Source organism: Schistocerca piceifrons, chromosome 8 (assembly GCF_021461385.2).
Source record: "Schistocerca piceifrons isolate TAMUIC-IGC-003096 chromosome 8, iqSchPice1.1, whole genome shotgun sequence".
Lineage (NCBI taxonomy): Eukaryota > Metazoa > Arthropoda > Insecta > Orthoptera > Acrididae > Schistocerca > Schistocerca piceifrons.
Window position 1 is genome coordinate 9,874,375 of NC_060145.1, and position 26,620 is coordinate 9,900,994.

At 46.0% G+C, this 26,620-nt stretch overlaps 1 protein-coding gene across 1 annotated transcript in view; it reads left to right on the top strand.

The window, feature by feature from the left end:
- Positions 1 to 26,620, top strand: part of LOC124711237 (ubiquitin-conjugating enzyme E2 G1-like) — a 61,137-nt gene that overhangs the window by 1,686 nt on the left and 32,831 nt on the right. The gene's annotated exons all lie outside the window — the stretch shown is intronic.

Consider the following 26,620-nt stretch of genomic DNA (forward strand, 5'->3'; position numbering starts at 1 on the left):
GCAAATCTTGGTTTGCAGATTTTTAAACTGAAAGGCAGCAATGGGCACACACGCGTGCCCTTTTGTGACCATTGTTAAAGAACCAAAAGAATGCCCAATCTGTTTTTGTGCTTAGGCATGTAGCAGTTGTTTTGAAATTTATTTTGATATTGTGTAAGTAATTAACATTTCATGTCCGAAACTTAGATGCTGTGAGTCTTAATTACCTAGTTTTCTGCATGTTACAATTGTAAGAACATAAGTTAATATGCAACATTTAAGACTTCACAATTTTTTAACCCTTTTGACACCTTTTGAACTTTGAATTTTATCTTTTGTCTCTCTTTCTGTTGTCAGTCTACTTACATTCCTTAAGTTAATAGTGTTTCCTAGATAGTGCACTTTTGCAGTAGACAAGTCATTGGACTAGAATATTTTCTTTATCCTCGGTTAATATAGTGGAAGGACCAAACTCGACACAGATTGGAACTTATGTCACTTACTTTGTAATTCAGTCGCTCTTGCCACAAATCCCTGGGTGCAGTAGCCTTTACTTGTTTAGAAGCGTCTGTAAAAGCCATTTGTTCAGACTTATAACTTGTCTTGGGCCCAAACCTGGAACAAGATATGTTTGTGCCATTGACAGTCGTTTGTTCCCAGTGATACACCCAGTCAGCGATTGGATGTAGATTCACAGAAATGAAATTCAAAGAGTAATTCATAACATTCTCTTGAAGTAAAGGTAACAACTCACTGAATGGTAGTGGTGTTGAATAGTGGAAAGGTTTTTAAATAAGTGAAAACTATGTCTTTAGGACAATTTCTTTTTTGAGCGAGAAACCGGACTTAATATTACCAAACTTATAAATTAGTCAGTTTGCACTGGTATGTTTTGAACTTGATTGGTACCCTCATTTTATTTTTATATTAAGAGGTGTCAGACTAGATTATCATAGAAAATGGCCTTACGCACCCCTCCTTGAAATTTAACAGTTGGGGTTGATCTTATTTTTAACATTTCACTTAACTTCCTAAAATACCATGGATCAGTGCAATATAATACTAAAATTATAGAGTTTAACTTTCTAATGTACAGAAAACTTTGTCAACAAAGAACCTTACCTTAACACTTGCCTTTATGAAAATAGTGAAAATTGCTCTAGACACACGTAAGTTTCTTTTCCCACCAAACAGCATTGTTTTCAGGACCTTCTAACGTACAGTTTTGCCATGCAGTATTAATGAAATTTCCTGTACTAGAGAGAATGGTTTTACTTTCCTTGTTCTTTAACAAAACAAGTGACAGGCTGGAGTACTCCCAAAGAATAGTGCTGCTATCTTAGTTTGAATTATTGTTCTGCCTCCCTCCTGTCTCTCCAGGATACTCTTCATTCCTAGTTTAAGAAAAGTTTGAGGTAAATTAAATGCAAGTATTTATTCTGCTTTCAAATGTGAAACAGTACTGATAACTATTCAGCACAGCTTCATCAAACAGATGAAAAAATGATTTAATCAATATGATAAGCTTGATCATGTGCTGTGTAGAACTTGTTCAGTCTATAGGTAGATTGGTATTGTCTTAATGAAAGCTAAAACACAGTGTGAGCAGCCCTGTAGTAACATTTAAATACTAAAAATGTTAATATAATGCTCCTCATGACCACATATTTGTACTTAAATGGCATAAAACAAAACAAAGATAAAACTTTTATTCAACAGGGTGCACTTAACAGGTTCTCTCTGTGGTCATTGATCTGCTGATCTTCTAAAAGCTACTAGCGAACCCAGCTATGGTTTGCCATTGTTAAATTCGTATGGGAGTCAGGTATATATCCTAATCTTGTTGGCCCCATTCTCTCTGCTGTATCCTTCCTCTCCCCTGTCACTATATCCTCCTTCCCCACTTCCTCTCTGCCTGCCTTCTCTCTCTCTCTCTCTCTCTCTCTCTCTCTCTCTCTCTCTCTCTCTCCCCCTCTCCCTCTCTCCCTCTCTCCCTCCCTCCCCCCCTCCCCCCCTCCCCCCCCTCCCCCCCCCCCCCTGCCTCATCCTTCCGCCTTAAAAAAAGTAGCCTATACCCATCGCAATGCTCAATAGAGTATTGTGTAAATATTTGAAGTAAATTGGTCTGAAACTACTTTTCAGGGTTTTTGGTACCAACATTAAATGAGTGTCTTTATATGATAGATCACATAATAATTCATATATGTAAGTGTTTAAATTTCATTTAGATACCCTGTAAGACAGTGTCAGTAACACTGTAGTTTGCACTGAATAATTTCTAATAGCATCAATCAAAATAAACATATCTTGTCAGTGATTTATGTATCGTGTTGATTTTATGGTGTAATATCAGTGAATGATGCCTTTGACAAAAATGTGGAGTGGCGTGATATCAATATGTGCAACATGGCATTAACCTCAACTTTTGCAGACTTGAAGCACCTGTGGTGTAAGACCACTTACATATTCAGATACAAGATATTGAGAGGAAGTGTGACATGAAATTAACTAGCAGTAATTAATCACATTAATGTAAATTACTATTAGGGTAACAATGATCGGTTTGTGAAATTTTATTCAATGATTATTAATGAAATAATTTTACTGGTTCAATCTGAAACACACTCAAATGTAACACAGTATCAACATTGAATTGGAGAGAAGTGGCTTCTCTTTATGAAACATGAGAGGGTAGGACACTACTGGGAGACAAGCCACCAGCATATCACAAAGATTTCTCAAGTTGCTGTTTATTTTTGATGTGTGTCCCAAGGAACAAACATTGTATATCTGCTACAATCAATAAAGCTGTACTTGACCCCAACTTCAGTGTTGTTGCAGGGATTGCATATTTAAAAAATCATTGATGGCACCCATTATGATAGCCTGAGCAAAGATGTGTGCTGGAACAAATCTGCATCCAGCCTCTTTTCTGAGGTCAATAAGTCGTCTCCTGCCATCTGCAGGATACAGTGATCAATCATGTGTAGAGTTCCTTGTCTATTTCAGGTGTGTCGGCATTCCATGCTCTTACTTGCTATTGCAAAGGGAACCAATGGGCCTGTGTTGGTGGTTCAGTCTGTAACATTAGCATTGACAGTCATGTCTACAAACTGCTGTGAATTCTACACACAGCTAGTGTAGTACTAGCAGTGATAAATTTTCCACATCGTGTGACAGTGTCACAGTGGTGTCAGATAAGTTGGAGTTGTTCATGTGGGGTGGATGTGGTTACCTAGATTGTTCAAGTGGCCCATAATTGATTTACTGAAGTGTTTAAGAATATGACACTGTTCTGCAGGTGTTCAGTCCAACTTTTAATGTCACTACACTGAGGTTGGTTAACCATTAAAGCAAGTGATCATTTATCTAAGAATTTAGAAAGTATCTCTGTTCCAATGCCGCCAGATCGAAAAGGGGAAACTTATATTACTTCATGGATACTGTGTGCGTGGAGGGTACTTCACCGCACCATGATGCAGAACACCTTTGTAGTCTCTGCCACTAGTTGGCTGACCATCTCTGTGAAGCTCGTGCTCACCTGTAACAAAACATGCTGCTCTTCTTTGAATCATATATTTCCTCTTATCAATCCTGTCTGGTAAGGATGAACAGTATTCAGACATTGCTCAAAAAAGTGCTAATTCCTTTTTTGGACTAAATTTCTGGAGGTTTTTTCCAGTGAACTTGTCTGACGTCTGCCTTACTCGCAATTAATTTTGTGTGGTTGCTTAACTTCAAATCAGTTTGTAAACATACTCCACGATGTTTACTGGAAGTAAATGCTTCCAGTGATTGTTCTGTTCTCATGTAATTATACAATAAAAGATCTTTGTGTGAATGCATGCTTTCCCGGCATATAAAGCTGGTGAAAAGTTCTCAGGCTTCCAGCCAGGTGATGGTGTCTTCAAACTTGAATGACTCAATGAGTGACATACTCGTCATCTTTTGGCGAAGTGCCGAGACTTTGCGGATGCCAGTCCCTTTATATCTGTGGCGTGCCCCCCACAACCTGGCAACAGGAGGCTGGATCCAGAGGAGCTGGGTGGAGGGGGAAGCGGGTGCGCCATTCGTGTCTGTCAGAACATTCTGGTCGCGTCTCGCAAGCTGGGCAGTTCTTGGTGTGTTCACAGCGTATTGGGGCTAATGCTGGATTCCAGGCCATGCTAAGTTGATAACCTTCATCCCTGTCCACAAGTGGGAGGCTACTGAGAAAATTGATCATAAATAGTGTCGTCTGACCACCGCAGAAGACGAAAGAGATGCTGGGCTCAGCTAAAGACCCACTCACTCAACACACCTGGTATATATAGCATTGCCTGTGAGTGTGGTGTAAGTACCTTGGACAAAAACAGCGCTGCATCTCGAAAAGGTGTGGGGAACACATCAGACAAGTCAGACTTGGACGGACAGAGAAACCTGCTATAGCTGAACATAGTATCAAAGATAACCTCACCTTTGATTTCGATAATACCAGGGTGCTGTGCCGTGTTCAGAGCTATTGGGACAGCGTCATTAAAGAATCGATAGAAATACCGGTCCACAAGAATGTTGTGAACTGGGGCAAAGGTTATCAACTTACCGCGGCCTGGAATCCTGCAGTACGCCGTGAACGCACCAAGAACTGTCCAGCTCGCAAGGCGCGACCAGAATGGTCTGACACACGAACGGCGCACCTGCTTCCTCCCTCCACGCTACCTGAAGTCTCCTGAATCCAGCCTCCCGTGGGTGGGTGGTGGCGACACGCCGCAGGTATAAAGGGACTGGCATCCACAGTCTTGGCACTTCGCCAGAAGATGAGTATATCACTCGTCAAAACGTCGTTGTTTGAAGACTCTGCCACCTGGCTGGAAGCCCGAGAACTCTTCACCAGCTGTATATGCCGGGAAAGCGTACATTCACATTTGACACCTCTATGGGGAGGAGATGCTCTGCAGCTTCAATCTGCTGCAGAAAGAACGCAACTGGAAAGCCAAACTTCTCATCTCATTGGCTTTTCTCTAACGTTGCCGAGACAAGAACATCTTGCTATGATTTTCGGTATCAAAACATCCTGTGAAAACGAATAAAACCGAACATATTTCACGGCAAGCAAGCATGGCCATTGTCAGGGAATGCATTCACTACACATGGCAAGAATGTATGCACACTGGCCGCATGCCACCTGAAGATGGCAGAAGCATTACTGGCACATACTTGGGAGTGGTTTGACTGCAGATCTCATGCCAACAGTGAGGGGCAGAAACAGTGTGCTTCTGCACAACAGATTGGCAAATACGACAGACTTTCTGTAGTTCAGTTGACTCGGGTGACAAATAGCACTAGAGCTATTGTAAATTTGGCAGATAAGGTGCTAGATGCAGCCATAACTTCTGTCCTCATGAAAGTGTTGAACTTTTGCACCTGTACCAAAGACATACCGAAACGGGACATTATCAGCGGCATAGAGGAAGAAATTTGGGGCCTACCCAAGGAGGAAGCTGAGCAGATCCAAAGGGAGACCTGCAGGATCATAGACAAGTCAAGACTCCCAAAACCAACATTACTGTGCAGGAACTAGAGGCTATCCGTGCACTGAGGGGTGATGCTGACACCATGGTCCTCCCAGCAGGCAAGGGAAATGAGACGGTGCTGATGCGCATGTCGACTACCAGCAGAAAATCTGCTCTGCTGCAAGACCCAGCTTAAAAGAAATTCAACAAGGACCCTACCTTGACGATGACCAGAAACACCGTGGCGCTACTGAAGGACTCAGATCTACCAGAGGCAGTGAAGAAACGGCTGTATCCCAGAGTGCCGACAACACCGCGCCTGTATGGATTGCCCAAGATTCACAAAGATGGGGTACCTCTCCGGCCGATTCTGGACACTATTAACTCACACAGTTGTGGACTGGCCAAATACCTGGTGACACTGTTAAAACCACTGGTGGGGGCACTGCAGTCACCACATGGAAAACTGCAGATTTTGTGAGAATACTGAAGGACATTCAAATACAGAGAGATGACTCACTCATGAGCTTAGACGTCACCACCTTGTTCATGGAAGTACCTCTACAGGACACCTTGGCACTCCTTAATCAGCACATCTAGCCTTAAACAGTGAGTATGTGCTTACGGCCACCTACTTAAAGTGCAATGGAGAACATTATGAACAAGTGACTGGAGTGGCCAAGGGATCTCCCCTTGCTTCAGGGATTGCTAATCTGTATATGGAATACTTTGAGGAGATGGCCCTACAAACTGCTCACTGTAAACCCAGGCACTTCTTCTGCTATGTCGACAATACTTTCGTGATTTGGCAGCGTGGCAGGCAGGCATCAGAGTAGTTTATGGACCCTCTAAACAGCATACATGAGAATATCACCTTCATGATGGAAGTAGAGGAGAATGGCTATATTCCTTCCCTAGACATATTGATTAGGAAGAAGGTGGATGGCTCGCTGGGCCATTAAGCGTATAGAAAGGAGATGCACATAGAACTGTGCCTCCGTGCAACCAGCTGCCACCATCCGGCTTAACCCTTTCGTGAGCTGTGGGAAACATGCTTCCCACTACAACAAACTTGCTCCTAGTCCTGTGGGATTCACAGTTTCCACCTCTGTACGGTGCTACCACCTAGTGAACAGTGTAGGGTACTACTTCCAATCGGAAGTTCCTGCCGTTTTTGCTGTGCTTTAGCGCAGAGGCATTGTATAGCTGAGTGTTGCTCTGTAGAGGAGCCTTTCAGTGCTGTTTGCGTGACATTGGTAAATACTTTTGATTTATCCAAATTTATGAAGGAAAACGTAAGATTGGAACGAGGAGAATTCCAGTTTGAAACAAAAGGAGCCATTTCTGCAGTGAAATAGATTGATAACTGTCCAGTCACTTTCCTGTCCTCAATTCATGACCCATGAGAAACAGCCACAGTGAAAAGGAAAAACAAGGATGGTACTAGTACAGAGATTTCGTGTCCTGAAGTTGTGGCAGAATACAACAAAATAATGGGTAGTGTCGATAAGTTAGATCAATTACAAGAAAGGTATGCTATTGGCAGACATTCTGTAAAATGGTGGCACAGAATATTTTATTTCCTGGTGGATGTTGCTGCAGTGAACAGTTTTATCTTGTGGAAAATAAGTAAAAGAGAAAGTGGACAGCATGGTCAGCTCACATACAGGATCCATCTAGCCAGACAATTGATTGCTGGCTTCTCATCCCAAAAAGGCATGGACAAAAACCTGTCTTTCTGGCAAAAAGGGGTAAAGTACCTGAAGATTTTCTTCATGTGGCTGTAGATGAGCATCAACCCATTTTAGGAGAAAGCTACTGGACGTGCTGTCATTGTAGTACCAAAGCTGCGGAAAAGGGCACTTGCTATGTTTGTACATATTGTCAAATACCACTTTGCATAGACCCATGTTTCAGAAAATTTCATGGCAAGTACTTGTGAACAATCATTGTAACAAGAGAAGTAAATTTATCAAATATGACATATATTGAAAAAGTTGTTTTTGTCATTTGACTCCAAGGCAGGGCAGTGGGAAGAATACTTCCCACCTTGTTGTGTGACCTCACTTTCACAGTTGGAGCAAATTTGATATTCTGTATGATAGGTATATTTATCTGTTAACTACTATCTGCTCTCCATTCATTAAAAAAAAACTACTCGATAATTTTGCCCACGAAAGGGTTAACGCCAGTAAGTACTGACCACCTTTGTACATAGGGCTTGTGTCATTTGCGACAAAGAAAGCCTCAGACAAATTACACCACCTAAGAGAGGTATTTCGTAAAAATGGGTGTCGACGACGACGTGCCTTCCTGGGTATATTGGGGCCCCCTGTCAGTCAAAAGTGGGAGGCTGCTGAGAAAATCGAAAGTAAATACTGTCTTCCGACCACCACCGAAGACAAAAGAGCTATTGGGCTCAGCTAAAGACCCACTCAAACTCAACACACCTGGCATATATAGCATTGCCTGTGAGAGTGGTGTACAGTACATTGGACAAACGCAGCACTGCATCTCGAAAAGGTGTGGGGAACACATCAGACGCGTCCAACTTGGACAGACAGAACAACCTGTTATAGCTGAACATAGTATCAAAGAAAACACACCTTTGATTTAGAGAACACCAGGTTGCTGTGCCGAGCCGGGAGCTGTTGGGGCGGCAGCATAAGTAAAGAATCGATAGAAATATGGGTCTTCGAGAATCTTGTGAATAGGGACGACGGTTATCAACTTAGCATGGCCTGGAATCTCGAAATACGCCATGAACACACAAAGAACCGTCCAGCTCGCGAGATGTGACTGGAATGCTGTGACGGAGACACGCACGGCGCACCCACTTCCCCCTCCACCCTGCCTGCCAACCCCTCTGGATACAGCCTCCCGCGGCCAGGTCTTGGGGGTGCGCCGCAGGTATAAAGGGACTGGTATCGGCAAAGTCTCGGTACTTCGCCAGAAGATGAGTATGTTACTTGTCGAAATGTCACAGTGTGAAGGCATTGCCACCTGGCAGGAATCACCAGATCTTTCTATGTATTTGCAATATAATACATTTATGTCAGAAGTTGGTTGCTGCCACTCCCTACACAAGTGTCGATTCTCAGTGAGTCTTTCTGCATTTTGCTACAATTTTCCAGTGTTGACTTCTCTGTACACAGCAGCATTGTCTGTGAAAAGCCTCATGGAACTTTTGACGTTATCTAGATGTTAATTTAGGAATATTGGGATAAGCAGTGGTCTGTAAAACTCTTGGGCAACTAGAATTTAACTTCCTCTGAAGAATTTTCTCTGTTGAGAATAACATGGTTTCACAGAATTAGATATTTACACTGGCCTAATAATGAAATGAATTTGGAGAATTTTCAGATAAGATTCCTAGTCCACTTGGACTAAAATACCAAGATTATAGTTGTGGTGCACACAATTTGCAGTTGTACTGACAACTCGATTAGCTACATAATCCTGCAGCCTATCGGCTGATGCAAATATTTCCAGTGGTTGTTGAATTCAGCCTGCTTGACTCACTTTGCTTAGTAATTTTGTCAGAACATTCTTGATATGATAAAATGTATTGCGATTATTGTGACATTGAAATGACCTTGAACATGACAATACATATAAAATTTATCTGCACATATTTATTTTTAAATGAATTAAGCAGAACAAAAAATAACTTTCAAACCACTGAAACTTGCTATGAAAGATACTGTTGAAAAAACACTGAAATACTGCACACAAAGTGACAAACTCCTCACAATAATATAGAATCGAAAGCAAATTATTTCAGTGCTCGGACTGTTTACTGTCAGCATTAAAATGAGATACCTTCAAAGAAAAGAATACTAGGCTTGTGGCCTGTTGCTACGCAATTGGCTGTTGATTGAGATGAGTAAATCTTCCAAAGGAATGAAATTTTATTTAGTTCTTCTAGTCCTTCTCTGTGGCTTCACTCAAGTACACGTTATAAATATTACACACATCTCCTCCCCCTGTGTCCACTTCTACCTCCCATTTCTATCCGTCCATCTCCTCCTCCCAGCTCACTTGCACATACACACACAGTTCATGTTTGATATTCAGGTTTGCCTGAAGGAATATTTTAATAGGCAACCTATCCCCAGTTATTGTGTTCTATGTCTACATCTATACTCTGCAAACCACCATGAGGTGCAAAGGTATACCCCATTGTACCATTTATTAGTGTTCCTTCCTGTTTTGTTCACGTGTGGAGCATGGGAAGGATAATTGTTTAAATGCCCCTGAGCATGCAGCAGTTATTCTAATCTTATCCTCACAATCCCTGAGTGAGTGATATGGAGGGGGTTGTAGTATATTCCTAGAGTCATAATTAAAAGCTAGTTCTTGAAACTTCCCGAGTTTTCATCGGTATAGTTTACGTCTATCTTAAACTATCTTTCAGTTCAGTTCCCTCAGGATCTCTGTGACACTCTCCCATGGGTTAAACAAACCTGCGACTGTTCGTGCTGCTGCCACCCTTTATGTATGTTAAATATCCTCTGTTAGTCCTATCAGGTATGGGTCCCACAAGCTTGAGCAATATTCTAGAACTGGACACATGAGTGTTGTGTAAGCAATGTCCTGTGTAACTAATTACTTCCCCAGAATTCTACCAATAAACTGAAGTCTGCCACCTGCTTTACCCATAACCGAATCTATGTGATTCCATCTCATATCGCTACAAAGTTTTCCACCCAGGTATTTGTATGAGTTAGCTGATTCCAACATTGACTCATTGATACTACAGTCATAGGATACTAAGTTTCTTTCGTTTGGTGAAGTGCAAAATTTTACATTTTTAAATAATTAGAGCAAGTTGCCAATTTGTGCACCACATTTTCTCAGTAATGAGTTTACCACATGCAGTCTACTCCAATACACAGCACTGTTACAGGGAAATTGCTGTTATCACTATTCACTGGGGTTTAAAATTGAAAATTACTAGTCACTCTAAAGTGCCAATCTTAGTCTCAGGATACTGGCATTGTCACATCAGTCTCGTGATGTTGATTGTCAGGAACAGTGATCCAAAACTGCTATGTCTGGTTTTCAACGACTTACTAATAGTGTGCAGTGACACACTGTTATTAGTTTCCTTCTCTGCCTATTGCAACCCACGAGTGTCAAAGGCACTTGAGTACTGCTTGGTGTTTGGGCCCACTCTGGCTCGAACCTCCTGCTAATGACACTTCCAGTGGCCAAATTCCTTCTCTGTGACCAGTGTATGGACATGTACAAGCAAAGTCATTGTGAGGAAGATGTGTGTAAGCTTAAAATTCTCTTTATCCCACCATACCCCAGTGATTACACATATCAACACATTTTGGTCACTGCGTGTAGAAATTATGGGCATTTTCTGATTGTTATTTCACGATACATTATTTCTGAGCAGTGAAAAGATAATTGTTCGATCTTTTAGTACTCCGAAGAGCTGTTGGAGGATGATCCTGCTTCCACAAAGCTCCACATGACTTGAAAAACACATTACAGGTATGATCATTTCCTGAACAACCATTGTTCTAGTGATCTTCCATGATTCTCCTGATCGCAAAAGTTTGTTGTAAAGTAGGGGACAGAGCGACTCAACTTCGGTAGCTGCTTGAAGAGTTTGGTTCTGAAATTGATGAAGATGGTTTTAAAATTGGCAAAAGTATTTCTGAAATGCCTTTGTCATGCAATAGGATTTCCGGGACTATTCTGAGATATTAGGTTGCCTTAATTCTGCAGTTGTGGGTGCTGACAGACCCTTGGAGGGTGAAAAGGGCTTCGTTGGTCGACAACATGTTAGGCAACCAGTTGTTTGATTCTCTCATTTTTGAACTACCCACACTGTAAATGCTCTCCATGCCACAAAATTGGTGGGTAACAGTTCATGACACTGGATTTTGTACGCATAGCATTGGAGCATACATCTTAGTGCTCTCCAAACAGCAATGTACGGAATGCTGGTGTGATATGAGACTTGACAATCGCTGACTTCACCATGTGGAGGCGAACCCGCTTGTCTCAATTTCTTTTTGAACTGTCAAAATAGTAGTTAACACTTGTCTGATTGCCCACTATGGGGCCAGTCGTCTAATCAAGCTATGTCTTTAAACTTCCTGATCACTTTCTTCACAGCAATATTTATCACAGTACCTTCACTGAATCGAATGCCCTTCTTATGGTGATAGGGTCATAAAGCTTCACTAACAATGCCTTTTCTGTTAAGTGACCATGCTGTGATTACTGGCGCATCTCTCTGATAGCTCGTGCGTTCATATATTAGCTTAAAGAGTTCAAAGCATCTTTTCATTGAAGTATTAGGCTGGCAGGCAGGCTTGATTCGTCATATGCAGCAGTATGTTTTTTGTGGTTGTAGCAAATACACAGCATAGACAGTAAAATTATGCAGATTCCTCATTTTGCTATGTGATCAAATTATTCTGATGCGAAGGGAGGAATTTGTATTAAAAAAGGAAAAGAGCTACCTGGCTTTGATGTTTGCCAGAAAACAATACATTTTATGTACTTGAAACTGGTTCAGCTGTGTCAGAAGTGTGCTCCAGAAAGGAATTAGTTACCCTGTGTGAAACGTTTGTAAATGATTTATTGTAATTGCACTCAGAGCACAGGCGAACTGGAGACTGTGGCTGTACTACTGATCCTACACCATTTCTCACTAGCTCCAACCAAAATATTCAGCACACGGCCAGGAATCCAGCACAGGTAGCACAGCAGGCAGTGAGGGGTCACAGACGAAGGGCCCCACCGTAGGTAGTTGGCTTAGGCCGTAATGATGATGCACTCGGCGTGACCTGTGGCAAGCAAATCTGTAGCAACAGAAGGGTTAAGCACTTGTTTTATAGTTTAAAATTTATTGTGAATTGTGTAGTTACCGTTATTTAAGCCTAGAGAACATTTTTGTGAGAGGTCAAACGGAAAGTCAAGGTTGGGATATTATGAAAAGGATAGGTAGCTACTCATCATAAAGATGACATGTTCAGTTGCATGCAAGCACAACGAAAAGATTGTTACTACACATTGAGCTTTCAGCCAAAGCCTTTTTCAGAAAAGACACACATACATTCACACAAGCAAGCATACTTCCTGTGAACATGACTGCTATCTACAGTTGGTCCATTGTGTTGTTAATGGCCCTCTATCACTTCATTTTCTTTTCAATGAAAATATTTCGAATTTGTTTCTTACGCTGCCACTAAAGTGTCTGATAGATGCATTAAACTAACCACATTTAGGGATGCCTCAAAGACTTAGATCAGTTACTACCTACACTCATTACTATACCCCTGCGGGTCCGGGGTAAGAATAGGCCCGAGGTATTCCTGCCTGTCGTACGAGGCGACTAAAAGGAGTCCATCCCCCTCACGGGGGTAGTTAGCGCCTGCGTCCGGAGACGGACGGTTTCACGACCTATAATCGTGGTCTTTTTGGTTTTTCACTTCTCGTTTCTTCCTTCCTTTTGTTGGTTCCTTTCTTTGCTCTTCTCTACTTCACTGTCTTCCTTACTCTTTCCCTTGACTTCTCCTTGCCTTCTCATTGCCTCCTTCTCCTTGCTTTCTCATTGCCTTCTTCTCCTTGCCTTCTCTGGTCTCCGCCTCGGCGTTTGAGACAGTCTGTCCTCTTTCTCCCTCTCTCTTCTTTTTCCTCTTCTTCCTTCCTCCCTGTGCGTGTCTGAAGGCCGACCCACGCGTTCGCACGCGTAGCCGGTGACGGGGTAACGCGTAAGTCCCCGCCCTGGGTAGACATGTAAGGCACGCGCGTACCCCCTGGTAAAGGCCAGGCCCGGGGAGGGGTGATTGCCTGAGCTGATACCTTCTGACCATGCCGATTGGTCCCTCCGTCTGTTTCTCGGGAGGTGTGACCTGAGGTGTAAACATTCACCTAAGGCGGGAGTGCCCTCTGAGAGGGTCCCCACAAGGAAGGAGCGCGCCATCGGAGACGCTGGCAATCATGGGGGATTCCTCCGCAATGGATTCTACTCCATCGCTTTCGACTTTGACCCACAAACAGAAACGTGACCAGCCAACAGTGACAAAAGTACTACCGCCTGCCCCACAGTTCCTCGTAGTTTCTCGATCTGAGGACGGAAAGGATTTTTCCTCTGTCAACCCTTTCGTTATCCAGAAGGGCGTAGATGCCATAGCCGGATCTGTCAAATCTTGTACCAGGTTGCGTAACGGTACCTTATTACTAGAAACTGAGAGTGCCTTTCAGGCACAAAAACTGCTTCGGGCCACACTCCTGTACACGTTCCCTGTCCGGGTGGAGGCCCACCGAACTTTGAATTCGTCTCGTGGTGTAGTCTATAGTAGCTCTCTCGACGGATTGACTGACGAGGAGCTTCAATCTTTCCTCGCTGAGCAGGGCGTAACGGCTGTCCATCGGGTCATGAAAAAGGTCAACAATGACCTTGTACCGACCCGGACACTTTTCTTAACCTTCGATAGTGTTAAGCTGCCATCGCGCATCAAGGCGGGCTACGAGGTTATTTCTGTTCGCCCCTATGTCCCGACACCTACGCGCTGCTACCAGTGTCAGCGTTTCAATCACACTCGACAGTCTTGCTCCAATGCGGCTAAATGTGTCACTTGTGGCAGGGATGCCCATGAGGGTGACTGTCCACCTCCGTCTCCTCGTTGTGTGAACTGTCAGGGTGGCCATGCCGCATCCTCCCGCGACTGTCCTGTCTATAAGGAAGAACGCTGTATCCAGGAAATTCGAGTCAAAGAGAAAGTGTCCACCTCGGCTGCTCGCAAGCTATTGGCTAGTAGGAAGCCCACGCTGCTCCCAGCGGGGAAATACAGCACTGTCCTCGCCTCTCCTCGGACTACCCGGGAGGTAGCAACCCAGACATGCGATCTGACCTTCAGCACCACGGTCGTCCGTTCGGCCAGTGCTAAGATCGCCCGGTCGACGTCTCCTCTTCCTCCCATCACCCCACAGACACCAGCCACTTCCTCAGCTTCTGCTCAGTCGAAGACCCCGAAGTCAGATGCACGGGCCTTCAAGAAGGAACCATCCCGTGCAGACTTCCTCCGTCCCTCGACCTCCCAGCCTTCGACCGGTACTTCCACCAAACGTCCTTCTAAAAAGGCGCATAGGAAGCACAGTTCTCCTTCTCCGCCGCGGCGCCTTTCTTCTCCTGCGCCACCCAGCGGTTGCCGCCCCAGGCCGTCATCCGTTTCGCCTGGCCGCACCGCTGGTAGCCGAACATCTGGCCGTTCACCGGCGGAGGAAGCTCCCCCTCCCGGCCATCCTCCCGAGATGGCCGATGACCCTATAGACCCCATGGACGATGACTGTCCGCCTCCTGCTAGCGGCGGCAGTGCTCGCTCGAAGCCAGGCCCTAAGCGGCCTTCGAGGTGACCCCTTCTCTCATCTTCCTTTTCTTACGATGGCACTTATTAACTGGAATATTCGCAGCATTCGCTCCAACCGAGAGGACTTGAAGTTGCTGCTCCGCTTGCATCGTCCGCTCGTCGTAGCCCTCCAGGAAACGAAGCTACGCCCATGCGATCAACTTGCCTTGGCACACTACACCTCTGTGCGTTTTGACCTACCCCCTGTGGTAGGTATCCCAGCTCATGGAGGGGTTATGTTGCTGGTCCGGGATGATATTTACTACGATCCCATCACGTTGCACACCGGCCTGCAGGCAGTTGCCATCCGCATTACTCTCCCCACTTTTACGTTTTCCTTTTGTACCGTTTACGCTCCATCGTCATCTGCCGTTACCAGGGCAGACATGACGCAACTTATTGCTCAGCTACCTGCACCATTTTTGTTAACTGGAGACTTCAATGCCCACCATCCTCTTTGGGGCTCTCCAGCATCCTGCCCGAGGGGCTCCTTGTTAGCAGACCTTTTCAACCAGCTCGATCTTGTCTGCCTCAATACTGGCGCCCCTACTTTTCTTTCGGACACATCTCATACCTATTCCCATTTAGACCTCTCTATATGTACTCCCCAACTTGCACGCCGGTTTGAGTGGTATGCACTTGCTGATACATATTCGAGCGACCACTTCCCGTGTGTTATCCATCTCCTGCAGCATACTCCCTCTCCGTGCTCCTCTCGTTGGACCATCTCCAAGGCAGACTGGGGGCTCTTCTCTTCCAGGGCGACCTTTCAGGATCAAACCTTCACAAGCTGCGATCGTCAGGTCGCACACCTCACGGAAGTCATTCTCGCTGCTGCTGAATATTCCATCCCTCACCCTACTTCTTCTCCACGTCGCGTACCGGTCCCCTGGTGGACCGCAGCATGTAGAGACGCTTTACGTGCTCGTCGACGTGCTTTACGCACCTTTAAACGCCACCCTACAGTGGCGAATTGTATTAATTATAAACGATTACGTGCTCAGTGTCGTCGTATTATTAAAGAAAGCAAGAAAGCCAGCTGGGCTGCTTTCACAAGCACCTTCAACAGTTCTACTCCTTCTTCTGTTGTCTGGGGTAGCCTGCGCCGGCTATCTGGCACTAAGGTCCACTCCCCAGTTTCTGGCTTGAAGGTCGCGAATGAAGTCCTTGTGGCCCCTGAGGCTGTCTCCAATGCCTTCGGCCGCTTTTTCGCCGAGGTTTCGAGCTCCGCTCATTACCACCCTGCCTTCCTCCCCCGCAAACAGGCAGAGGAGGCTAGGCCACCTGACTTCCGCTCCTCGAATTGTGAAAGTTATAATGCCCCATTCACCATGCGGGAACTCGAAACCGCACTTGGCCGATCACGGTCCTCCGCTCCAGGGCCTGATTCTATTCATATTCAGATGCTGAAGAACCTTTCTCCTGCGGGTAAAGGTTTTCTTCTTCGTACATACAATCGCATCTGGATTGAGGGATGTGTTCCCGCATGCTGGCGCGAGTCTATTGTTGTCCCGATTCCTAAGCCGGGGAAGGACAAGCACTTGCCTTCCAGTTATCGACCTATCTCGCTTACCAGCTGTGTCTGTAAAGTGATGGAGCGAATGGTTAACTCTCGATTGGTTTGGCTGCTCGAGTCTCGACGCCTACTTACCAATGTACAATGTGGATTTCGAAGGCGCCGCTCTGCTGTTGACCATCTGGTTACCTTGTCGACCTTCATTATGAATAACTTCTTGCGGAAGCGCCCAACCGCGGCTGTGTTCTTTGATTTGGAGAAGGCTTACGACACCTGTTGGAGGGCGGGCATTCTCCGCACCATGCATACATGGGGCCTTCGCGGTCGCCTCCCTCTTTTTATTTGTTCCTTTTTAATGGATCGACAGTTTCGGGTACGTGTGGGTTCTGTCCTGTCCGACACCTTTCGCCAGGAGAATGGGGTGCCACAGGGCTCAGTTTTGAGCGTCGCTCTCTTCGCCATCGCGATCAATCCAATAATGGATTGCCTCCCAGCTGATGTATCAGGCTCCCTTTTCGTGGACGATTTTACCATCTATTGCAGCGCGCAGTGTCCACGTGTCCTGGAGCGCTGTCTTCAGCGTTCTCTTGACCGTCTTTACTCCTGGAGTGTCGCCAATGGCTTCCGTTTTTCTGCCGAGAAGACGGTCTGTATTAACTTCTGGCGCTACAAAGAGTTTCTCCCACCGTCCTTACGACTCGGTCCCGTTGCTCTCCCACTCGTGGAGACAATCAAATTTTTAGGCCTTACCTTTGACAGGAAACTTAGCTGGTCTCCACATGTGTCATATTTGGCCGCCCGTTGTACCCGTTCTTTAAATGTCCTCCGTGTTCTCAGTGGTCTGTCGTGGGGAGCGGATCGAACCGTCCTACTTCGTCTATATCGGTTGATCGTCCGCTCCAAGCTGGATTATGGGAGCTTCGTATACTCCTCTGCACGGCCATCCATCTTACGCCGCCTCAACTCCATACAACATCGGGGTTTACGACTTGCGATCGGAGCATTTTATACCAGTCCCGTAGAGAGTCTTCATGCTGACGCTGGCGAATTGCCACTCACCTACCGGCGCGATATACTGCTTTGTCGGTATGCCTGTCGGCTACTGTCAATGCCCGACCATCCGTCTTATCGTTCCTTTTTTGACGACTCTCTTGACCTTCAATACGGGTTGTATGTCTCTGCCTTGCTACCCCCTGGAGTTCGCTTTCGTCGCCTCCTTCAACACCTTCATTTTTCACTCCCTGCAACCTTTCGAGTGGGCGAGAGCCGCACGCCACCTTGGCTCCAGGCTCAGGTCCGCGTTCACCTCGACCTCAGCTCGCTCCCAAAAGAGGTCACCCCCGGTTCGGTCTACCACTCCCGTTTTTTGGAACTTCGTTCGAAGTTCAACAACATGACTTTCATTTATACAGATGGCTCTAAGACCAATGACGGGGTCGGGTGTTCCTTTATTGTCGGGGCACAAAGTTTCCAATACCGGCTCCATGGCCATTGTTCGGTCTTCACAGCTGAGCTCTTTGCCCTCTACCAGGCTGTTCTTTACATTTGCCGCCACCGACATTCTGCTTATGTCATCTGCTCAGATTCCCTGAGCGCCATCCAGAGCCTCAGTGATCCGTACCCGGTTCACCCTTTCGTACACCGGATCCAACGCTCTCTTCAGCAGCTGGTGGACGTCGGTACGCCGGTTAGCTTTATGTGGGTTCCTGGCCATGTCGGTATCCCTGGGAACGAAGCTGCAGATGCCGCGGCCAAGGCTGCGGTCCTCCAGCCTCGGACAGCTTCTTGTTGTGTCCCTTCGTCCGATTTTAGCAGGGTCATTTGTCGGCGCGTTGTGTCGCTGTGGCATGCCGATTGGGCTGCACTTACCGACAACAAGCTTCGGGCCTTAAAACCTCTTCCCGTGGCTTGGACGTCCTCCTCACGCCCTTCTCGGCGGGAGGAGGTCGTTTTAGCAAGGTTAAGAATTGGACACTGCCGGTTCAGCCATCGCCATCTGCTGACGGCTGCGCCGGCGCCGTTCTGCCCATGTGGGCACTTGCTGACGGTTAGACATATTTTAATGTCCTGTCCAGATCTTACCACACTGCGCCTCGATCTTAACCTGCCTAATACTTTAGATGCCATTTTAGCGGATGACCCACGAGCAGCTGCTCGTGTTCTTTGTTTTATCAATTTGACAAACCTCGCTAAGGACATTTGATGATGTTTTTTAATCTTATGCCTGTCAGTCTGTCTTTTATTGTGTTTTCCCTTTTAGTTGTTGTTGTCAACTTTTGCCTCGCGGTGCATTCTTAGAGTAGTCAGGGCGCTAATGACCATTGACGTTGTGCGCCCGAAAACCACAAAAAAAAAAAAAAAAAAAAAAAAAAAAAAAAAAAAAAAAAAAACTCATTACTAACATGACAGTTTCTTAACCTAACTTTACACAGCTAAAAAAAAAATCAGCAGTGTGAGGGTGGGTATTCACATATCCTTTCTTTGCGTTAATGACAACTTCATTATTATTTACTTTTAAATTGTATTTGTGCAAAATAAAAGTACTGTTATCTAATGGCACTAGGTTGTCAACTGATAATTGTAGTTGGACTTGACTTGATTAATGGTATTTTGCCAATCAAAGATGACAGAACTTCGTGGTGATAGCTGATTAAAATTTATGCAGTGCAGTTTTCAGAGTTCAGCTTGATCGGAGGTGACTTTCTGTGTCAATCTAAGATCAAATGCTGTACACAGTTAGCTCTAAAAGTTGTTTCTGTAGTATGGAGAAAAATCCTTCATTTAACAGGAACTGCTGTCCCAACTTCTGGTGAGTTATTTTGGTGACCACATATCTCTTAAAATATTGTGTGGGTAACAGTGGTTCACATTTTGATGTAATATGTGAATATGGTCTTTTGATCCCCACACTTTATAAATAGGTTAACTGTCGTCTTGTGTCCTTCAGCATATATTGCAGGTACTTCATTGCAATTATGTGAGCTTGTTGCAGTTAGAAATCGTCAATTTATGCATGCAAATCCTGGCTCAGGCATTTACAACTTTGCTGTGCATTTCTTACATCTTAGGACTGTGCCAGGTATTTCTGCCAGATTCAGTGAATTCATCTGCAGATATTTTTTATGGAGCGATGAGTTGCTATTATGAAAAATAGATTTCATAGTTGATTTTCATACAGCTGCTCAGTATCTTCTAGCCCCATTTCGTTCAGGATGGTCATTTTTCAACAACTGTGGCTGCCATACTTCATTCAAATTTCCTGAGTTTCCCTCTGGATATCTTTCGGGTTTACTTTTAGCCCAGTTAAGTAGCTTGTCACAAGCCTTTGGTAAGCTTACCCTGTTCCCCTGCGGGTCTGGGGCTTACAATAGGCCCGAGGTATTCCTGCCTGTCGTAAGAGGTGACTAAAAGGACTTCCACACGTTCTAGCCTTTATGTAATGGTCCCCTGTAGGGTTTGACCCCCATTCTTCAAAATTTTCCCGAAGAGTGAGCCAATTGGGGAAGGGCGCCTTACATGGTGCATTGTGCCCACCATGCATTGAGATCTTTAGCCCACTTTCTCGTTGCATTGCAGTCTAGCCCATTCTCCATCTCTCGGGCGAGGACGCCTTCCTGGGTGCGTTTCCCACCATGCACTGTGTAGTGTCGCTTTATGCGTCGACGATGACCATTGACTTCTTTGCACCTGATATCCAGCACGGTAGCCAGTCAGTTGGGGTGGGGCTGCCATGTACCCTGTTAGTTGTAGCCCCCGACCACACAGGATCTGCTGATGCCTGCGCCGTTAACTCCCCACGTATGCCAAGGGGTAGATGCCCATCCCCCTGGGGCATCGGGACTCCTGCCAATGGACATCCTGTCAGGTGGCCTTTGCTGTGGCTGGGTGGCACCCCTGGGGAGGCCCCCTGGTTGGAGTGTGTGGCATCAGAGTGGATGGCACGTGATGAAGCTTAGTCCATCATCTCTTGCTGGTTGTGAAACACCAGTAGTCTCTAAGTGATAAAGAGCTCAATTCAACGCACAGAAGTAAGACACAGAAGTACGACCCCAAATCATTCCCCTCCCTGGCCACACCATGGGAGGAATGTCAGGCTAAGGATGGCAGTGGATCTTATTCAACCCGGTACCTTGTATGTTCGAGAGCTGATGGGGAATCTTTCATGACGATGAAGCCTCAGTTTTTTGTTGAGCATTTAGGGGACAAGTTTGGGGATGTGGAGGGCTTGTCCAAAATGAGATCTGGGTCATTCTTGATCAAAACAGCATCCTTTGCCCAGTCAGGGGAGTTAATCACTTGTGACAAACTGGGGATGTTTGTTACTATCACTCCCCATAAGAGCCTAAATATTGTTCAGGATATTATATTCCACAGGGACCTTCTGTTCCAGTCTGACGATGAGCTGCGCACCAATTTAAAGTGCAGAGGCGTAAATTATGTCCGGCATGTCCACCAGGGTCTGAGGGATAATCAGGTTGCCACTGGCCTTTGAGTGACACATTGCCCGAGAAGGTCAAGGTGATGGTCTATCGCTGTGATGTAAAGCCCTGTATCCCTTCCCCAATGTGGTGCTTTAAGTGCTGGTAGTTCGGCCATATGTCTTCCCACTGTTTTTCCAGCGTAACATGCAGAGATTGTGGATGCCAGTCACATCCCAATATTCCATGTGCCCCGCCTCCCATCTGTGTCAACTGCAGAGAGCACCATTTGCCTTGCCTGCCAGACTGCAGGATTCTCCAGAAAGAAAGGAAAATTGTGGAATAAAAGACCCTGGAGTGACTGGCCTACACTGAGGCTAAGAGAAAATTTGAACGCTTGCATCCTGTGCGTATGACATTGTCTTACACCGCTGCTACAACAGTTCTGGCACCACCATGAAGCTGTGGCTGTCAGGATAAGGGCGACTTGGGAACTACTTGTATGCAATGTATATCTTCCTCCAGATGGTACAGTATCCCTGAATGTATTAAATGCGCTGATCGATCAACTTCCTAAACCTTTCCTACTTTTGGGAGATTTTAAAACCCATAACCCTTTCTTGGATGGCTTACTGGCTGATGGAGAGATGTTGAAATGTTATAGTCTCAGTTCGACCTCTGCCTCTTAAATACTGGGGCTGCCATTCATTTCAGTGTTGGTCATGGTAGTTACTCGGCGATTGATTTTCAATTTGCAGCCCAGGACTACTCCCATCTATCCACTGTAGAGCACATGATGACCTATGGTAGTGACCACTTCCCCATCTTCCTGCCACTGCCCCGTGTCAGGCTCATGGACGCCTGCCCAGATGGGCTTTAAACAAGGCGGACTGGGAAACTTTCACCTCTGGTGTCACCGTTGAATCTCTCCCACATGGTAACATCGATGTTCTGGTTGAGCAGGTGACTACAAAAATTTTCTACAGCAGAAAACTCTATCCCTCACTCTTTAGGGTGCCCGAGGCTAAAGGCAGTTTCTTGGTGGTCGCCGGAAGTCGCTAAAGGAATCAAGGAGTGTCGGATAGCTCTACAGCAGCACAAGTTGCACCCTTCCCTGGAGCACCTCGTAGCCTTTAAACGACTCAGTGCCTGTGTTCGCTACCTTATCAAACGAGTGTTGGGACAGATATGTCTCAACCATTGGTTGCCATGCATCACCTTCCCAAGTCTGGGCAAAGATCAAACGTGTTTTCACGTACCAGACCCCAACAGGTGTCCCTGGTGTTACCATAAATGGCGTGTTATCTACCGACGCAAACACAGTTGCCGAGCACTTTGCTCAAGCCTCTGCTTCAGAGAATTACCCCCCCAGCCTTTCGCACACTCAAACAGCGGCTGGAAGGGGACGTCCTCTCATTAACTGTACGCCACAGTGAATCCTATAACGCCCAATTTACAGAGTGGGAGCTCCTCAGTGCCCTTGCACATTGCCCCGACACAGCTCCCGGGCATGATCGGATCGACAGCCAGGTGATTAAACGTTTCTCATCTGACTACAAGCGACATCTCCTCGTCATCTTCAATCGGATATGGTGAGATTGTGTCTTTCCATCGCAGTGGCGGGAGAGCACCATCTTTCTGGTGCTCAAACCCGATAAAAACCCGCTTGATGTGGATAGCAATCGGCCCATCAGCCTCACCAACGTTCTTTGTAAACTGCTGGAACATAAGGTATGTCTGCGGTTGGGTTGGGTTGGGTTGGGTCCTGGAGTCACGTGGCGTACTGGGTCCACATCAGGGCAGCTTCCGTCAGGGTCGCTCTACTGCTGATAATCTTGTGTCTATCAAGTCTGCCATTCGAGCAGCCTTTTCCAGACAGCAACACATGGTTGCCGTCTTTCTTTACTTACGTAAAGCATACGACACGACCTGGCAGCACCATATCCTTGCTATATTGTATGAGTGGGGCTTCCGGGGCCCACTCCCAATTTTTATCCGGAACTTTGTGTTGCTCTGTACTTTCCATGTCCAAGTTGGTGCCTCCCATAGATCCATCCATACCCAGGAGAATGGAGTCCTGTAGGGCTCTGTATTTAGTGTCTCTCTCTATTTTTAGTGGCCATTAACGGTCTAGCAGCTGCCGTCAGGCCCTCCGTCTCACCTTCTCTGTATGCAGAAGACTTCTGCATTTCATACTACTGCTCCAGTACTGGTGTTGCTGAGCGGCACCTACAGGGAGCCATCACAAGATGGTCATGGGCTCTATCACATGGCTTCCAGTTTTCAGCTGCAAAGTTGTGTGTCATGCACTTCTGTCAGCGTTGTACCATTCATCCGGAACCAGCGCTCTACTTTAATGATAATCCACTCACTGTAGTGGAGACATATCGATTCCTAGGATTGGTTTTCGACACTCAATTCAATGCCCTCCGTTGCCTGAGTAACAAAAAAATTGGGGTGCAGATTGCTCTACGCTGCTGCAGCTCTACAGAGCCCTTGTCCAATCCCAAATTGACTATGGGAGTGTGGTTTGTGGTTCGGCAGCACCTTCAGCATTGCATTTACTCAACCCAGTGCACCACTGTGGGGTTAGTCCCTCCATTGCAGATCAGATGTGTGCAACTGCTCGCCAGTTACGCAGCACACATTTGTAGTTATCGTGAGCATCCGAATTACCGTCTCTTCCCGCTCGCAGCAGTCCATCTCCCTTATCGCCAGTGCAGGTCGGGGCTAACAATTGCAGTTTGCGTGCGGTCCCTTCTCTCCGAACTGGAGTCCTTCCCTTCACCACCTCTACTTGCGGTCCGTTCATGTACGCCTCCATGGTGTACGTCTCAGTCGCAGCTTCGTCTGGACCTTTCACATAGCCCTAAGGATTCAATTAATCCTGCGGCTCTTCGCTGTCACTTCCTCTTGATTCTTGACGTGTTCTGGGGCTCTGAAGTGATTTACACCAACGGCTTGATGGCTGATGGTCGCATTAGCTTTGCCTACGTGTACGGTGGCCATATTGAACAGTATTCCTTACCCGATGGCTGCAGTGTATTCACTGCAGAGCTGGTGGCCATTTCTCGTGCACTTCAGTATCTCCGTTCACGCCCTGGAGAGTCTTTTCTTTTATGTACTGACTCCTTGAGCAGCCTGAAAACTAGTGTTAACCTCGTCATCCTTTGGTAGCATCCATCAAAGTGTGTCCATCTATGCCCTGGAATGGTCCAGTCATTCAGTGGTGTTTCCTAGTGGACCCCTGGTCATGTCGGAATCCCAGGAAATGAACTTGCTGACAGGCTGGCTGAACAGGCTACATGGAAAACGTTTCTGGAGATGTGCATACCCACAACTGACCTGTGATCGCTATTACACCACAAGGTTTTTCAGCTTTGGGAGACGGAATGGCAAAATCTCAGTATGCACAACAAACTGCGAGCCATTAAGGGGACCACAAACATGTGGAAGTCCTCGATGAGGGTGTCTCACAGGGACTCTGTGGTTTTCTGCAGGCTCCACATTGGCCACACATGGGCGACCCACGGGTATCTCCTGCACCCTGAAGACCCACCTCAGTGTTGGTGTGGTGCCCGATTGACAGTGGCCCACATTCTCCTACTATGTCCTTCTTTGGCTGCCCTGTGACTTCCTCTACGGTTGCCGGACTCGTTATCATTGATTTTAGCAGACAACGCCACGTCGGCTGATTTGGTTTTACGTTTCATCCGTGAGGGTGGGTTTTATCATTCGCTGTGAGTTTTAGCACCTGTCCTTTGTCCCTCGGTGTCCTCCACTCTAGTGCTTTTAGGGTGAAAGTTTTAATGTGTTGCAGGGTGACTGGCTTTTCCTTTTTGTTTTCATGCTCGGCCAGCCACTGTAATCTGCTTCCTTGTTTTACTCTCTTTAACTGTTTCTTGCATCTCTCTGTTCTCTTGTCCTCTCTTGTTCCTTTTAGTGTTTGTTGCCTTTCCTTTGTTCTAGTGGTCTTTCCTTTCTTTCCGTTTTGTGTTATATGTCTGGTCTATTTTATTCTCACACTTGTGGCATTGTTTTATTAGGGACAAGGGACTGATGACCTCGTAGTTTGGTCTTTTTCCCCCTCTTTTAAACAAACCAACCAACCCTACCAGGTCATTTATTTTTTTACCTCTTGCAGCATTTCATTACACCACATTGCCATCACCCCACTTATACCCAGTCTATTACTTGCTCTGTTGATTCATTCATCCCTCCCCCCTGCAGTGGACCCATGGCCCTTCCTTGCCTGTCAGAAAAAGCAACTAAAAAGTCTAAGTAGGTCAAGTTTTTTACCTTTGTCTTGTGAGTATTCTTCAGAGTTTTGAAGGTTTTTGCTTTTCACTTCTTTAATGCTTTTTCCCCTTCTCATATTTTGCATTTTAAATTCTGGTCCCATCTTTGGGTTTGACCTTCACTTTTCCAAATTTTACCGAAGTGCAGGCCATTTGGGGAAGGACTCCTTACTGTGGTGTGTCACCTCTCCATTGTCTGCTGTTACCTTTTGTACCTACCAATCAAGTGGTCTACCTCTGCATCTGAAATAAACTGCAGTAGACAGTCTGTCATGAGGTTGTCATGTATCCTCTCAGTAGCAGCCCCCTGACAACGCAGGGATCGCACTGCAGTGCCTGAGCTTTGACTTTCCTGTGTCAGCCAAGGAGTAGATGCCTGTCCACTTCGGGGTACGGGGACTCAGTGCGAAAGCTACTGTGCCAGGTGGCCTTTGCATTTGGGAGGGGGGGGGGGGGGGGTTATACATGGGGAGAGCCTCCGATCAGAGTGAATGGCATCGGGGTGGATGATCCTCAGTGAAATAAATCAAACTTCATAGTAGCTGTGCCAACATGGCTGTCTCATCAGTCACGAACAGTGATTTTAATGCAGAAGTTTACAATCCTGCAGCATTTCCATCATTGACCATACCTCAAGACTAGAACCAGGCAAGGAGAAATCGCAGGGGACAGTTTGCAGAGTTCTTGGTTTCTTCTCACACTGACGGTGGCTCTTTCACTTCAATGAAGCCAATGTTTTTCATTAAAATATTGAAGATCGGTTTGGGGAAGCTGTGGCAGCAGAGAAGATAAGAAATGGATCTTTGCTAATCAAAACCTCTTTTGCCAACCAATCACAAACACTTCAGGCGTGCATCAAGTTAAGAGATATAGCGATCACAATTTCTCCTCACAACAAGCTCAATAGAATTGAAGGTGTTACTTTCCATCAGGACCTAATGCTACAAACTGATGAAGAGCTGTGTATCAGTTTGGCATGGTGTGTGGAGTCGATTTTGTTTACCACATCCAGAAGGAACCCAAGGATAATAGTGGACAGCGGAGCTTTTGTTCTAGCCTTCACATCAACATTTTACCTGGGAAAGTTAAGATCATGGTTTATAGGTGTGATGTTGGGCCTTACTTTCATCCTCCGGTGAGGTGTTTCAAATGCTAAAGTTTCGAACACATGCCGTTCACTTGTTCTCATGAGGCTATATGTAGGGCACTTGGACGGGTGTCCCTTGAGAGCAGCCCTTGTGACCAAGCCCCTCAATGTGTCAGCTGTCCAGAACCGCACCCTCCTTGTTCACTACAATTCCGTGTTAAAGAGGGAGAAGAAAATTAGAGTATAAAACACTTGATCACCTGTCTTACCAAGAAGCAAGGGAGAAGTTTGAAAGACTTCATGCAACTATTATGGCCTCCAATTTTGCGACTGTTGGCATATTCCACACCTCATGCGATGACAAGGTCTCGCACGACATCTGGCCCTGGTTGTATGCCAGGGCGTGCCCCACCATTGGGGGAGGAAACATCAGCTCCCTCATCCCCTGCACTT